At 48.4% G+C, this 15,736-nt stretch overlaps 1 non-coding gene across 1 annotated transcript; it reads right to left on the bottom strand.

Moving 5' to 3' along the window:
• Positions 1–2,448: 2,448 nt before the first annotated feature.
• TRNAV-CAC lies at positions 2,449–2,521 on the bottom strand. The gene has a single exon. It is a non-coding gene; the product is annotated as a tRNA-Val (tRNA).
• Positions 2,522–15,736: the final 13,215 nt, after the last annotated feature.

The raw sequence follows: 15,736 nt of genomic DNA, 5'->3' as shown, positions 1-15,736 counted from the left end.
CGCCTTCAGAGAGAGGTTTGCTAGCTTTTGCTAATTTGAATGATAGCATAAAACTTGCTTTGGTAGTTGTCTCTTGAATTGCAGTTTGTCTGTGAAAGACATTTTGCTGAGCCTGTAATTTAGCCATCAACCTCTGTACAGTAGCCTCCCGTTCTTGAGGTGACTGCTTGCTACACTAAAATAAGACAGTAAAGTATAAAAACAAGTGATTAAATTTGCTCTACTATAACATTTTTGGTCTTCTAACAAATATATATATATAACAAAATCATCTGAAAAAGTTCAGACATGGGACAGAGGCACACCCTGACCATAGAGAACAACCCCTTTCCTCCATAGGAAACCTGTGTATCTTTCACACAGGCCCTTTGTTTATGGTCACACACATAGCTGCACATTGCTGTGTCTTCCAGACACACTTGTATGGGAGGTGCTGGGGCAGTGCAAAACGTGGGTAACCAGCAGTTACCACTAGCACTTCCGTTACTGGCAAAAAACAGCCGCAGTGCACAGAGTGTGAAAGAGCCCATTATCAATGTCAGATTGCATCCACTGGACTCTATAAAAACAACCAAGTGCCACTTTTAAATGCCCATTGCAACAGTTTTTCTTATTAAAAGCTGGAAATGGCAGGATATTTATATATATACCCCTACTGTGACAGCCTGGCAGAGCATTACAAAGGAGAAAACCCAGCATCTGGTGATGTCCATAAGTACAAGACTTCAGGCTGTCATTACCAGGAAAGGGTTTCATCCAAGTATTAGATATGAACATTTGATTTTCAGTTTTTCATTTGTCCAATTACTTCTGACACCCTGAAATTAAGCGATTTTGTAATAAAATCTTTAGTTCATCACATTTCTATACAATCTTTTTGTTCAACCCACTGAATTAGGGTTCGTTCCCACTAGCCGTGCTGCCGTCGCAGTGTGGTGCAGTGCTGCAATGCAACGCAGCTAGGGTTAATGCAGGGTACACAGGTTTCCATCATGTTTGCGTTGATGCCAATGTGCAGTGGTGCATGTTCACACAAATGCCCTGAAGCACGCATTTTTACAGCTGGAAGTCTTTGTTGTTTTATTAACAAGTCATTGTGATGTACAGAATGTGGGAACAGGAAAAAATTGTGTTTGAGTAGAGCCCTTAATCTTACCTCAGAAAGGCTCTGACACTGTGCTCTCCAGGGGCGTGCCTCCCTGCATCACCACCATAACGTGTCTACGCATTCCCAGGGTGGTGTCGGGAGACGCGTCTGCGGGCATTACCAGGAGCCTCTGGAAGACTGAGAGGTTGTTCCTTCTACTGAATGGGCTGATACAAATCTGCCCACTCAGAAGAAGGAGCTGCGGCTGGCCGTGTTCCCGACGTTGCCATGTTAACACTGCTGCTGGTGAAGGAGCGGAGGGGAGAGCAAGAGAACCCTCCGCTCTTTCGGCTCCGAGGGCCGGATAGAACAGCCGAAGGGGCCGGATCCGACCACGGCCGTAGTTTGCCCACGGCTGGTATAGGAAGCACATGTGCAAATCCGAATGGCCAGCGCTAGTAGTCTTGCACCGGAGGGCCATTAGTAAGAGAAGGGCGACTTGAACACAAGCACGTCAATACCCTAACATGGGATCTGATAACCCAGATGGCTACTGACTGACTAACCAGGGGTGGCATATAAAGCTTGGAGGCCGTGGACAAAGGGATGATTCACGTCCTGGGCCAGAGGGATTGACATGGCATGAGATTTCATCTTGCTACTCAGAATGGCGAACAATTTAAAACTTATGTTTATTTCTGGAATTTTCCACTTAATATTTTGGGATCATGGTTGACCCCGAATAACTGAAGCCAGGGAAAGCAAAACTGCTGATAAGGGGGATTACTGTACTTCTCTCTCCTCTGTCACTCCCCACTCCCAACACTCAGTCTCTGATCTTGGTTATTAAACATTGTTTGCGGGTAGTTTTTATCGCGCGCTCACAGGTGGCGCGGGCCATTTTTGCTAATTTTTTGCGCAAATGGCAACCTTCAGTAAAATTACGATAACTTTAGTTTACGTATTTATACGTTACCCGCATTCTACCGCCAGTCTGTAAAAAACGTATTAACACGTGTCCCGCGCTCTACTACACTGGAAGAACGTATAAATACGTTTCCCGCATACAATGTGTTAAACCATCTAAAGCAGAAACCTGGGAGCCTCTCTCCTGCCCGGTTCACACCAGGCACCGAGCTCCTGCGCCGGCTGCTGCCTGGGCCCTTCCTCAGCCTCCTGTGGCCTGGACTTCAGCTGTCCTTTCTAGCCCCTCTCCCCAGGCAGCCGCGCCGCACCCCTGCTGCTCATCGTTCCCGAAGGATCGCGCTAAGATGGAAATCAGAGTGAGTCCCGCGGCCTCTGCGCCCATCATCATCGCTCAGGATAAAGTACAGGGAGAAACGAGGCCAAAAAGAGACCGTTGTTTCCGCCCGGTTTCGAACCGGGGACCTTTCGCGTGTGAGGCGAACGTGATAACCACTACACTACGGAAACCGCTGCTCCCGGAGCCCGGCAGACACCTCCCTGAGTCCCCCGGGCCGGGCGGCGGGCGACGGGCCGCCAAGCTCCGGGGCAGTGAGCTCCCCGCGCCGCCGCCGAGCTGCGCGCAGGTGTCGTGGCCGCAGTTTCTGGCCCCCGCAGGGCCCGCCGCTCCGGGCGGCCTCGGGCAGCCCAGCCACCGGGGTGCGCGGTCTGGGCCGCACCCGCTTAGGAGGCACAGGTCCCCCTGGAGCGCCCCCACCCGCACCCCGCATCCCGCAGCGCCGGCACTCACGGGGGTTCCGTACAAGAACAATGGCCCTGTAACTTCCACGCAGTCTTTTTAAAAAATTAAACGACACATTTTATTTTTAAAAAATTAAACGACACATTTTATTTTTTAAAAATTAAACGACACATTTTTAAAAAGCTTCATGGGTCACAGCATTGCTCTCGCACAAATAATCTACGGGACAGAGACGCTAACGGCGACATCTCAGGCAGTGCTACCACCTGGACAGACCTTCTCGACGCCCCAAACCCGTCCCGAGCCCCCGCGCTGCGGCCGGGACCCACGGAAGCAGACCTCGGAGTTTCCGGATCTCGCGGAGCAAGAGTGGCGCGCAGCTGGCGGAGTCGATGGCACTTAGAAAAGCTTTTTCTTTTTCTTTAAGGCAATACATTCATTGGGTTCGAAATCCAAAAGGTACAGAAGGACACAGATGGAGAAGTACCCCTCCCACCGGCCGCTGGCGCTCGCACCGCACGTCCGCTCCGGGTGCTCTTCGGCGGCAGCGGGGAGCGGCCTCTTAGCACCTCGCCGGGCGCCACGCAGCACGACGTGGGCTCTGGCTGCACAGGGCAAAACCCTCTGAGAGGCTCCGTCATGCTCATTTCATGCGAGTGGGCACGGGACTATGAAAACATGGAGCACATGTCACACTTCCCGCCTCCCCCTCACAGCGGGCAGCGCCCTGCACACTGCGGGGCGCCTCGCCTTTCGCCGTCGGTGCGTCTGGAAGGGCCTCCTCCCGCCCGCGCCCCCCCCGCCCCCCGCGGGGCGCACCCCGCACACTCTAAGGGCCCTCACCAGACCAGACTTGCAGGCAGGGGAGCCGGGCTCTCCCCTGAACCCGCCGCGAGGCCCCCTTTTCCTTGACTCTGCAGAGAGCTGGCAGCGCCCCGCCTCGGTCACCTATTTCCCATAACTTTGCTAGAAGCCGGAGCAGAGCACTTGTTGCTTCTCCTGACCGAGCCCTTCCTTGTCTCACTGTCCCCAGCTTTCACAAACGTCCTCTTTCTCTCAAAACAGAAAAAGCAGCTTGGAGAGCCCGCCTTTTTACAGTCCGAGCGTCCCCCATGCGCATGTGCATGAACGACTTGCCACTCTGTCCCTGAACGGCCGTGCAGTCAGGAACGTGCCTCTGATATTAAATGCGAAGCGACCGGGCGGCCGTTCTATCACGGGTGCGGGGATGCCGCCCGAGTGCGAGGCGGGGAGAGTCTCCGGCCCCACCCACCGCGCGTCCTCAGACCCCGCCCCGGGGCGGTCGCCGAGGGGCGCTCGAGTCCTCACACGCCGGAGTCCTCGGCCTAGAAGGGCCGGAAGTTGTGTAGGACGCTCCCCGGGGCCCGCCCCTCTGCTTCCGGCAGCAGCTGTGAGGAGTGCTGGCTGCAATCGTTGGTGCCCGGCCGGTAGGATGGCGCCGGGCCGACGCGGTCACTGCACCGACAGCGGACGGCCACGCAGGATTGCATTGTCTCCCGACATTTCTCCTCAGGGGCGGGGGCTGGGAGTGGCCGGTCTTTCTGCTTCGTCTGCGTTGCTCCCGCCCCCGCACCACCGAGATGCGGGCCTCCGTCGTCCTAGCCCTGCCGCCCTCTTCCCGAGTGGATGCTAGAGCGTCTCCTCGTCGCTTCCTGTCGCCCGCGCCGGGGCGGGAAGGGGGCGTTGCGCGATCGCGGAAGGAACTCGCTCGCTGGGTGGCTTGTAGGTACCGGAAGTGTTGGGAGGGAGAACGGAAGTGAGGGGGCGGAGCCAGGAAGTGAGGCGGGGCGGGGGTTTATGAGGAGGCACATGTACTTCCTATACATTCCTATGTGCGCACAGGAAAAAGCATAGTTCTGGTTTCAGGCGTCGAGGGGGGTCTGGGGATATAGCCCTGCAAACAAGTGGGTGCTACTGTAATGAGAGCAACCTTGAACAGGTTGGGAGAAGCCTACGGGGACATTTCCAGGACGCGTGGATCTGAAGCTTGGGGAAAGCCGTCATTGCTGGAGCCACAGGTGTGGGAATAAAGGTTGGGTCAAGCTGTGGGGGGGACTCTGACTGTCCAGGGAGATGGTGGAGGAGTTGGAGGAGGAGGAAAGGCAGCAGGTGAGCTTCCACCAAGGCCCAGGGAGTCGAAATATATTAAAAAAAATAAAAATAAAAAAATAAATACATGTAAGGCTAATTGTTATTCTCTGTGTATTCCCTAGACAACATCCCATATATAGTTTATTTATTATTGTTTATTTCCAAACAGTCTGTAATTTTATTTTATTAATTAAATCTTTTTTTAAAAAATATATTTTATTGATTTTTTACAGAGAGGAAGGGAGAGGGATAGAGAGTTAGAAACATCGATGAGAGAGAAACATCGATCAGCTGCCTCCTGCACATCTCCCACTGGGGATGTGCCTGCAACCCAGGTACATGCCCTTGACCGGAATCGAACCTGGGACCTTTCAGTCCTCAGGCCCACGCTCTATCCACTGAGCCAAACCGGTTTCGGCTAATTAAATCTTTATTGTTGAAAGTATTACATATGTCCCCTTTTCCCTCCCCATGGACCCCCTCCAGGCCATCCCGCCCCCTACTCCAGGCTTTCAGCACCCTATTTTTTTTTTTTTTATTGCTTAAAGTATTACAAAGGGTATTACATATGTGTCCATTTTATCCCCCCGCCCTAGACAGTCCCCTAGCCTCCCCTATCCCCCAATGTCTTATGTCCACTGGTTATGCTTATATGCATGCATACAAGTCCTTTAGTTGATCTCTTACCTCCCTACCTCCTGCCCCCCAACCCTCCCCGGCCTTCCCGCTGCAGTTTGACCATCTGTTTGAGGCAGCTCTGCCTCTGTATCTATTATTGTTCAAAAGTTTATAATGGTCTCTATTATCCATGAATGAGTGAGATCATGTGGTATTTTTCCTTCACTGACTGGCTTATTTCACTTAGCATAATGCTCTCCAGTTCCATCCATGACGTTGCAAATGGTAAGAGTTCCTTCCTTTTTAGAGCAGCATAGTATTCCATCGTGTAGATGTACCACAGTTTTCTAATCCATTCATCTACTGATGGGCACTTAGGCTGTTTCCAGATCTTAGCTATGGTGAATTGTGCTGCTATGAACATAGGGGTGCATATATCCTTTCTGATTGGTGTTTCTGGTTTCTTGGGATATATTCCTAGAAGTGGGATCACAGGGTCAAATGGGAGTTCCATTTGCACCCTATTTTTAAAAATATATCTTATTGATTTTTTACAGAGAGGAAGGGAGAGGGATAGAGAGTTAGAAACATCGATGAGAGAGAAGCATCGATCAGCTGCCTCCTGCACACCCCCTACTGGGGATGTGCCTGCAACCAAGGTACATGCCCTTGACTGGAATCAAACCTGGGACCCTTCAGTCCCCAGGCCAACGCTCTATCCAGTGAGCCAAACCAGCCAGGGAGCACCCTATTTTTTGTGTCCATGGGTTATGCATATATGCGTACAAGCTCTTTGGTTGATCACTTTCCACCCACCCACCCTCCCCCACCTTCCCTCAGATTTCAAAGTCTGTACTATGCTTCTTTGTTTCTGGACCTATTTTCTTAATCAGTTTATTTTGTTCATTAGATTCCACATATGAGTGAGGTCATGTGATACTTGTCTTTCTCTGACTGGCTTATTTCGCTTAGCACAGTGGTCGTCAAACTCATTAGTCAACAGAGCCAAATATCAACAGTACAACGATTGAAATTTCTTTTGAGAGGCAAATTTTTAAAACTTAAACTGTATAGGTAGGTACATTGTTATTAACTTAATTAGGGTACTCCTAAGCTGGCCTTTGCTAAAAACGTCCTCAATCTGATCGAAGTACATTTGCTGAGGTCGACCCCTTCCAACTCTCCCATCCTCAACTCGTGCTGAATCGCGCGTGCCTCCCCCTGCCGCTGCGTACCCGCGGCCCGCCTGCACCACATCTCCTGTCGCCTGACCGACCGACACCCCCCACTTCTTCTAATGCCACTTCTTCAAAATAGACTCCCCGGAGTCACTGTACCGGTACATGTGAAATGTCTGGAAATAAATGGGTTTCCCGTGCCTCCGATACTCCTGCATATTTTTTCCGGTCGCCTGGTAAATTCTGTAACACTCCTTTCTCTTGGATTTTTTGGAATAGTTTGAGGGGTATAGTTAGTTCTTTGAATGTTTGGTAAAACTCCCCTGTGAAGCCATCCAGACCAGAGCTTTTGTTTGCTGGGAGTTTTGTGTGTGTTTTTTTTAATCCTTACCCGAGGATATTTCTCCATTGATTTTTAGAGAGAGTGGAAATGATAGGGAAAGACAGAGAGAAACACATCGTTTGGTTGCCTCCTCCACGTGCCCTGACCAGGGCCTGGGCTGGGGAGGAGCCTGCAACTGAGGTATGTGTCCTTGACCGGAATCGAACCCCGGACCCTTCAGTCCGCAGCCGACGCTCTATTCACTGAGCTAAATTGGCTAGGGCTGGGAGTATTTTTATTACTACTTCTATATTCTTAGTTGTTATTGGCCTATTCAAGTTTTCTGATTCTTCCTGATTCAGTTTTGGAAGATTGTGTTTTTCTAGGAATTTGTCCATTTCATGCACATTGTCCATCTTGTTGGCACATAGTTATTTGTAGTATTTTTCTTACAATCCTTTGTATTTCTGTGATGTGAGTTGTTACTTCTCTGTGTTGGTTCCTGATTTTATTTATTTGTGTCATTCTCTGTTTCTTGATGAGTCTGGCTAATGGTTCATCAATCTTGTTCATCTTTTCAAAGAACCAGCTCTTGGCTTCATTGACTTTTTGTCTTGTTTTTTAAATCTCTGTGTCATTTATTTCTGCTCTAATCTTTATTATTTCCATCGTTCTATTTACTCTGGGCTTTTCTTGTTGTTATCTTTCTAATTCTTTAAGTTGTAGTGTTAAATAGTTTGTTATTAATTTTTCTTGTTTTTCTGAGGTAGGCCTGTTGTGCTATAAACTTCCCTCTCAGGACTGTGTTTGCTGTGTCCCATAGATGTTAGGTTGCTGTGTGTTCATTTTCATTTTTTTTTCCAAGAAGTTTTTTCTTTCTTTCTTGATCTCATTGGTAACCCATTCATTGTTTAAAAACATGTTATTAGCCTCCATGTTTTTGAATGTTTTTGAGTGTTTTTACTGTAGTTGATTTCTAATTTCATTCCATTGTGATCTGAGAAGATGGTTGATATGATTTCAATTGTCTTGAACTTGTAGAGACTTGTTTTGTATCCTAACATGTGGTCTGTCTTTGTGAATGACACATGTGCACTTGAGAAGAATGGTATATTCTGAAGCTTTGGGGTGAAATGTTCTATAAATGTCAATTAAATCAATCTGATCTAGTGTGTCATTTAGGGTCACTGTTTCCTTGTTAATTTTTTGTCTGGAAGATCTATCCAGTGAAGTCATCAGGATGTTAAAGTCCCCTACTATGACTCTTGTTGTCGATCTCTCTGTTAAAGTCCTCTAGAAGTTTTTTCTAAATATATATATTTAGGTGCTCCTATTTTGGGTGCATATATGTTTACCAGAGTTATATCCTCTTGTTGGATCAATCCCTTTAGTATTATGTAGTGGCCTTTGTTATCTCTTGTGATGGCCTTTATTTTGAAGTCTATTTTATCAGATATAACGATTGCTACCCTAGATTTTTTTTTGTTTCTATTTGCATGGAAACTTTATCCCCATCTCTTCACTCTCACCCTGTGTGAGTCTTTTGTTCTGAGGTGGGTCTTTTGTAGACAGCATATAATTCAGTCATGTTTTTGTACCATTCAGCTACCCTATGTCTTTTGATTGGACCATTTAATCCATTTACATTTAAGGTTATTATTGACTAGTGGCCCAGTGCATGAATTTGTGCACATTGAAAGGAAATTAGTTAGAAGAAATATTTTAATATTGCTATTCACCCTATCTCTATAATAGAAGTGTCAACCAAATTCACAATCGACAATGACAGATGGAAACACACGTGTGTGATTGGCGCCAGTGAGAGCTTTATATGTATCGCCCATGTGCGAGTCAACTTAGCCATATATATATATATAATAAACTTGCTTAATTAGACCTGCTTTCTGATTTAGCTAAATTTTTTCCAGCCCAGTAGAGCACCCCAACTTCTCTTTCAGGTAATTGTCAGCAATACAGCAGTAAATATCAACATGAAGCAGATTATTATTGTAGATCACGCAGGGAAAACAAAGGGTAAAATATTTAACTGCATCAGTGTTTGACTATATTCTGCACAGTAAGAAAACCTGAAATCATTTTCAAGGTCCATCATTTCTTCTTTTCCGTCGGGTCAAGTTTCTAAGCTTTCTAAATCTTTGTTTTCCAGCTAATGAAAAGAAAATAGGATTCCACCAAGTCTCCTATCTACCTACTCCAGGACTTCTGTGAGGATCAAATGAGATGAGGCACATGAAAATGCTTCACAGACATTTGGTTAAACTGTAAAATGTTTGCACCTGGCTACAAAGCAGGTTGTGTTCCTGGGCTGAAGAAACTGCAAGGAGGCTAGTCTCTAGGGAGAGGAAGCTGGGCATTGCTACGTGATGTCATTACCCAGTGCCCACAGCCACCATTTCCGGGCTGGGCTGTGGGCTGTGGGACGCATTTTGTGGCATGGGGTCTTGGCAGTGTCAGCTGCGATTTGGTGGGCTGTCACTCCGGGGTGGTGGCAGGACCTGTGTCCCACTTGGGGGAAGCCAAGTGTTGCTTTGTGGGTGCCAGGTCCATGGTGCTGTTTCTCTGTAAATGGCCAGTGCACGTTAGAGCAGCTCCTGTGGTAAGTGTCTGCCCCCTGGTGGTCAGTGTGTGTCATAGTGACTGGTTGGATGGTTGGGCACTTAGCAAGTTAGCCTTTTATATATACTAGAGGCCCGGTGCACAAAAATTTGTGCACTCGGGGGAGAGGGGGGCATTCCCTCAGCCCGGCCTGTGCCCTCTCGCAGTCTGGGACCCCTCAGGAGATAACGACCTGCTGGCTTAGGCCTGCTCCCGGGTGGCAGAGGGCAGGCCCAATCCCTAGGTGCAACCCCTGGTTGGGCTCAGAGCAGGGCCGATTGGGAAGTTGGGGCGCTGCCCCCTGTCATGCACAGAGCAGGGCAGATTGGGAGGTTGCGATGCCACCCTCAGTCACACTCAGGGTAGGGCCGATTGGGGGGTTGGGGCACTGCCCCCTGTCACACTCAAGGCAGGGTCTATGGGCAGGTTGCGGCGCCACCCCCTGTCACGCACAGAGCAGGGCCCATCAGGTGGGTTGGGCCTCCGTACCCTGTCACGCACAGAGCAGGGTCAATCAGGGGGTTGGGGAGCTCCCCCCTGTCATGCACAGAGCAGGGTTGATCAGGGGGTTGAGGAGCTCTCCCCTGTCACTCACAGAATAGGGCCGATAGGGGAGTTGGGGCACCACCCCCTGTCACACTCAGGGCAGGGCGGATCAGGGGGTTGGGGCGCCGCCACTGTCACACTCAGGGCAGGGCCGATGGGGAGGTTATGGCTCTACCCCATTACACACAGAGCAGGGCCGATCAGGTGGTTGGGGCGCCGCCACTCTCACACTCAGGGCAGGGCTGATGGGGAGGTTATGGCTCTACCCTGTCACACACAGAGAAGGGCCTGTGGGGGGGGGGGGTTTGGGGCGCCGCACCCTGTCACACACACAGCAGGGCCGATCAGGGGGTTGAGGCGCCGCAGCCTGTCACACACAGAGCCGCAGGGCAATCAGGGGGTTGAGGAGCTCCCCCCTATCAGGCACAGAGCTGCAGGGTGATCAGGGGGTTTGGGCACTGCCCCCTGTCACCCTGATCCCGGTGCCGGGAGGCCTCGCGGCTCCGCTGATCCCGGTGCTGGGAGGCATATTACTCTTTTACTATATAGAATAGAGGCCTGGTGCATGGGTGGGGGCTGGCTGGTTTGCCCTGAAGTGTGTCCTGGATCAGGGTGAGGGTCCCCACTGGGGTGCCTGGCCAGCCTGGGTGAGGGGCTGAGGGCTGTTTTCAGGCTGGCGGGTGATGGAAGCTACCAACCGCTCCTTTTTTTCTTTGTTTATTTTTATTCTGGGCCAGCTTTAGCTCTGAGGCTCCAGGTCTTAGGCCTCCACTCCTGAAAGCAGGTATCTGATTTGTTTGGGTTCTATAATCAAAACAATGTATAACTCCAGCTCTGAGATCCCGGCTCGCTGAAAGCTGGTTTCTGGGGTTTTGTTTAGCTTCTATATTTGTTACAATGTTTCTTAAACTGCAAGCTCAGAGGCCGGTAAGGCAGGCGGGGAACGTTGGAGTCCTCCATCACTGAAGCAAGCAAGCCTCATGTTAGTTTCAAGCTGCCTGGCTGCCGGCCGCTATCTTGACTGGCAGTTAATTTGCATATCTCACTGATTAGCCAATGGGAAGGGTAGCGGTCGTATGCTAATTACCATGTTTCTCTTTTATTAGATAGGATATATAGACTAGAGGCCTGGTGCACAAAAATTTGTGCACTCGGAGGGTTCCCTTAGCCCGGCCTATGCCCCCTTGCAGTCTGGGACCCCTCAGAGGATGTCCACCTGCTGGCTTAGGCCTGCTCCCTGGGGGATCAGGCCCAAGATGGCAGTCAGACATCCCTCTGGCAGCCCAGCAGCCCTCGGGGGATATCCACTTGCCAGCGGGGAGCAGGCCTAAGCTGCAGTCGGACATCCTTAGTGCTACTGAGGAGGCAGGAGAGGCTCCCACCACCACTGCTGTACTGGCAGCAGTCAGCCTGGCTTGTGGCTGAGCAGAGCTCCCCCTGTGGGAGTGGACTGACCACCAGGGGGCAGCTCATGCATTGAGCGTCTCCCCCCTGGTGGTCAGTGTGTGTTATAGTGACCAGCCATTCCCAGTCGTACTGCTCTTAGGGTCAGTTTGCATATTACCCTTTTATTATATAGGATTATATAGGATAGAGGGTTGGTGCATGGGTGGGGGCTGGCTGGTTTGCCTTGAAGGGTCTTCCGGGTCAGGGAGGGGGTCCCGCTGGGGTGCCTGGCCAACCTGGGTGAGGGGCTGATGGGTGTTTGCAGCTGGTCAAACCCCTTCAGGGTGGGGGTCCCCACTGGGGTGCCTGGCCAGTCTGGGTGAGGGGCTGAGGGCCGTTTTCAGTCGACAGAAGCTCCCAGCCTCTCCTTATTTTTTTTTTTAATTCTGGGGTTTATTTACATTCTATAATTGAAACTTTGTAGCCTTGAGAGGAGCTTAGAGCCGGCCAGGGCGGGTGAGAGGAAAGCCTCCTGCTTGCTCCAGCTCCATGGCCACAGCCGGCTGAAAGCAGGTATCTGGGTTTATTTATCTTCTATAATTGAAACTTTGTTGCCTTGAGTGGAGCTTAGAGCCGCAGCGGCATGCAAGAAGCTTGGCTTCCTTCATCATTGGGGCAACCAAGCCTCCTGCTTGCTCCAGCTCCGTGATTGCTGGCTGCCATCTTGGTTGGGTTAATTTGCATATAGTCGCTCTGATCGGCTGGTTGGTGTGGGTTAAGGCATAGCGATGGTACGGTCAATTTGCATGTTTGTCTTTTATTAGTGTAGATAAGGTACTTATTTATAGCCAGTTTAATTCTGTATGCCTGTGTTTCTCTCTATATATATTTCTTCTTCTCATTACAGCAATCCCTTTGGCATTTCTTGTAGTTGTGGTTTGGTAGTGATAATCTTCTTTAGCTTTTTTTGTTTGTTTGGGAACCACTTTACTTCACCATCTATTTTGAATGATAGCTTTGCTGGATATAATAATCTTGGTTTCAGATTCTTGCTTTTCATTACCTTGAATGCTTCATGCCATTCCCTTCTGGCCTGTAGAGTTTCTGATGAAAAATCAACTGACAGCCTATGGGAGCTCCTTTGTAGGTAACAAATTGCTTTTCTCTTGCTGTTTTTAAGATTCTCTCTCTGTCTTTAATGATGATGTGTCTGGGCATGGGCCTGTTTGGATTCTTCTTGCTTGGAACTCTGTGCTTCTTGGACTTGTGTGACTTTTTCCTACACCAAGTTAGGGACGTTTTCTGCCATTATTTCTTCAAGCACCTTCTATACCCGTTTCTCACTTTCTTTCCCTTCTGGCACACCTATTACACAAATATTGTTACATGTCATGCTGTTCCACAGCTCTCTTATGCTGTCCTATTGTTTTGTTTTGTTTTAACATATTTTTATTCATTTCAGAGAGGAAGGGGGGGGAGAGAGATAGAAACATCAGTGATGAGAGAGAATTATTGATTGGCAGCTTCCTGCACACCCTGTACTGGGGATGGAACCTGCAACCTGGGCATGTGCCCTTTACTGGAATTGAACCCAGGACCTTCAGCCTGCAGGCCAATGCTCTATCCACTGAACCAGACCAGCTAGGGCTGTGGTTGGCAAACTGCGGCTCACGAGCCACATGCAGCTCTTTGGCCCCTTGAGTGTGGCTCGTCCTAAGCCTTAGGAGTACCCTAATTAAGTTAATAACAATGTACCTACCTATATAGTTTAAGTTTAAAAAATTTGGCTCTCAAAAGAAATTTCAATCGTTGTACTGTTGATATTTGGCTCTGTTGACTAATGAGTTTGCTGACCACTGGGCTAGGGCCCTACTGTTTTTTAATTGTTTTTTTCTTTTTGGTTCTCTGATTGGGTGATTTTTCTACCCCATTTTCCAATTCACTGATCCCATTCTCGGCTTCCCCTACTCTGCTGTGTATTCCTTCCAATGTACAAAACTGGGAAAATAAGAACCTTGACCTCAGGGTAATCTTCCTCCTCTAGCATATTGCTGGTAATGTGGTTTGCACCCCTTGACTTTTCATATTAATAGCTATGTGGTTTAGACGCCCCCTGACCTTTTCCTCCCTAAAGATAACATGTAGACCTCAGTGATATTTCAACTCCAGGCCCCGAAAAGCAGCATAACCAGACAAGTGATGCTGTGGCTGCCTCAGGACCAGCTGCATTGACTAATGACCCCCTGCCCTGGCTCTGACCAATCAGGAGAGACCACAACCCTGAAAGAGCACACCTGGAAAGCTTATGAATATTCTATTGAGACCCTCCCCTGATAAATACACGCAGGAGGAAGGAACCAGGGGTGCTCTCCCTGGAGCCATTCCCTTTCCCCTTCTTCCCTCTAATGGACTCCACAAGACTTGCAACCAGGGGAGCAACAGGCAGTGGCAGCTCTCCTGGGCTAACGCCCTGAACCTGTCTCCAAGGCCCCTTTTCTCTGACTTCTTTAAAAAAATATTTTTATTGATTGCAGAGAGGAAGGGAGAGGGAGAGAGAGAGAGATACATAAATAATGAGAGAGAATCATTGATTGGCTGCCTCCTGCACGCCCCCTACTGGAGATTGAGCCTGCAACCCAAGCATGTGCCCTTGACTGGAAATGAACCTGGGACCCTTCAGTCCTCATGCCAAGGCTCTATCCACTGAGCCAAACCAGCACGATTTCTCTGACTTCTTAGTGAACCAAAGCAGCCCTGCCTAGGCTCTCCTATTATTTCTTACTAGAGGCCTGATGCACAAAATCCGTGCAAGGGGCTCAGCCCTTGCAGCCCCGGCTGCCTTGGCCCTCACAGCCCAGGCTTCGTCCGGAAGGTCATCCAGATGGTTGTCTGGAAGGTCATTCTGCTGTTCAGTCTAATTAGCCTATTAGCTCTTTAATATATAGGACATGCGAAGCCCTTCCTGTTTCACTGTCCTAAGTATGTTTTTGCTGTGGCCAATAAATTCTTACTTACTTTGTTACACTTTGTCTCTTGATTGAAATCTTTTCTTCAAGAAGACAAGAGCCAAGGTCTTGTTGTCTCACCGGTAATACTCTTGGAGGCGCCTAGAGTTCTGGTATGGAATCAAGTGAGGTCAAGGAGGCATTGCTACAAGGAAACCCCTTCTATTCCCTCTGTTTACCCAGCACTTGCATCTATAAAAATGGAAAATCTGCATAGAGTTGATGCTGAATACTGGCTCACTCTGGTGATAAGTAAAATGCATCCAAATAATTTGCGTAACTTGACTATTAAAAAATCCATTGTATTAAAAGTTATGCTTCTAAGAAATTTCACATTTTGTGTAACTACTGACAGTAAAATTTTGAATTATGTTTGTATATTTTTGCTAATAATCTAGAAAATAATTAACATCTGAGTGTGAGAAAAAAACTGTAATTTCTTTACAGAGATGTATGCTAGGGTGAATAATAAAACTTAAAGCATAAAACTATTTTACATTAGGATGAAACCCAGTGATACACGTAGAATGAACTTTTAGATTAGGATAAAAATCCTGAGAGGTACATAAAATAAAACTATAGGTTCAAAGAAAATATCCCGAAAAGATGTAAAATTTCTGACTGTGAAAAGTGGATGGTGAGCATTATTTACAGGGAGCTGAGACATGAAAACAACCTAAGTGTTTATCATGGATGAAGGGATAAAGAAAATTATATATATAATGCAATATAACTCAGCCATATAACAGAAGGAAATCCTTCCATTTGTGACAATATGTATGGACCTTGAGAACGTTATGCTAAGGGAAATAAGTCAGAGAATGACAAATGACCAGTGATCTCATTTATAGGTGGAATCTTAAAAACAAACTCAGACACAGAGAACAGACTGGTGGTTGGTGGTTTCCAGGAGTCCTAGGGATGGGATCTACAGCATGCTAACTATCTCACTCTATATAAAAGCCTAATATGCAAAGTGTCCCCTTGGGAGTTCAACTGACCGGGAGTTTGTTCGCTCGCTATGACCTGCGCTGACCACCAGGGGGAGGCACAGAATGAAGGAAGGCCCCGGCTGGCAGCTGGCAGCTGCTAGGGACCCTATCCGTGCACAAATTTTTTGCACTGGGCCTCTAGTAGTTAATAATACTGTATTGTATATTTGAAAGTTGCTAAGAGAATAAATCTTAAACGTTCTCTTCA

Source organism: Myotis myotis, unplaced genomic scaffold (genome assembly GCF_014108235.1).
Source record: "Myotis myotis isolate mMyoMyo1 unplaced genomic scaffold, mMyoMyo1.p scaffold_m19_p_6, whole genome shotgun sequence".
In the NCBI taxonomy this organism is placed as follows: domain Eukaryota; kingdom Metazoa; phylum Chordata; class Mammalia; order Chiroptera; family Vespertilionidae; genus Myotis; species Myotis myotis.
The sequence above is the reverse complement of the archived record's forward strand: the minus strand, read 5'-3'. Positions and strand labels throughout refer to the sequence as shown.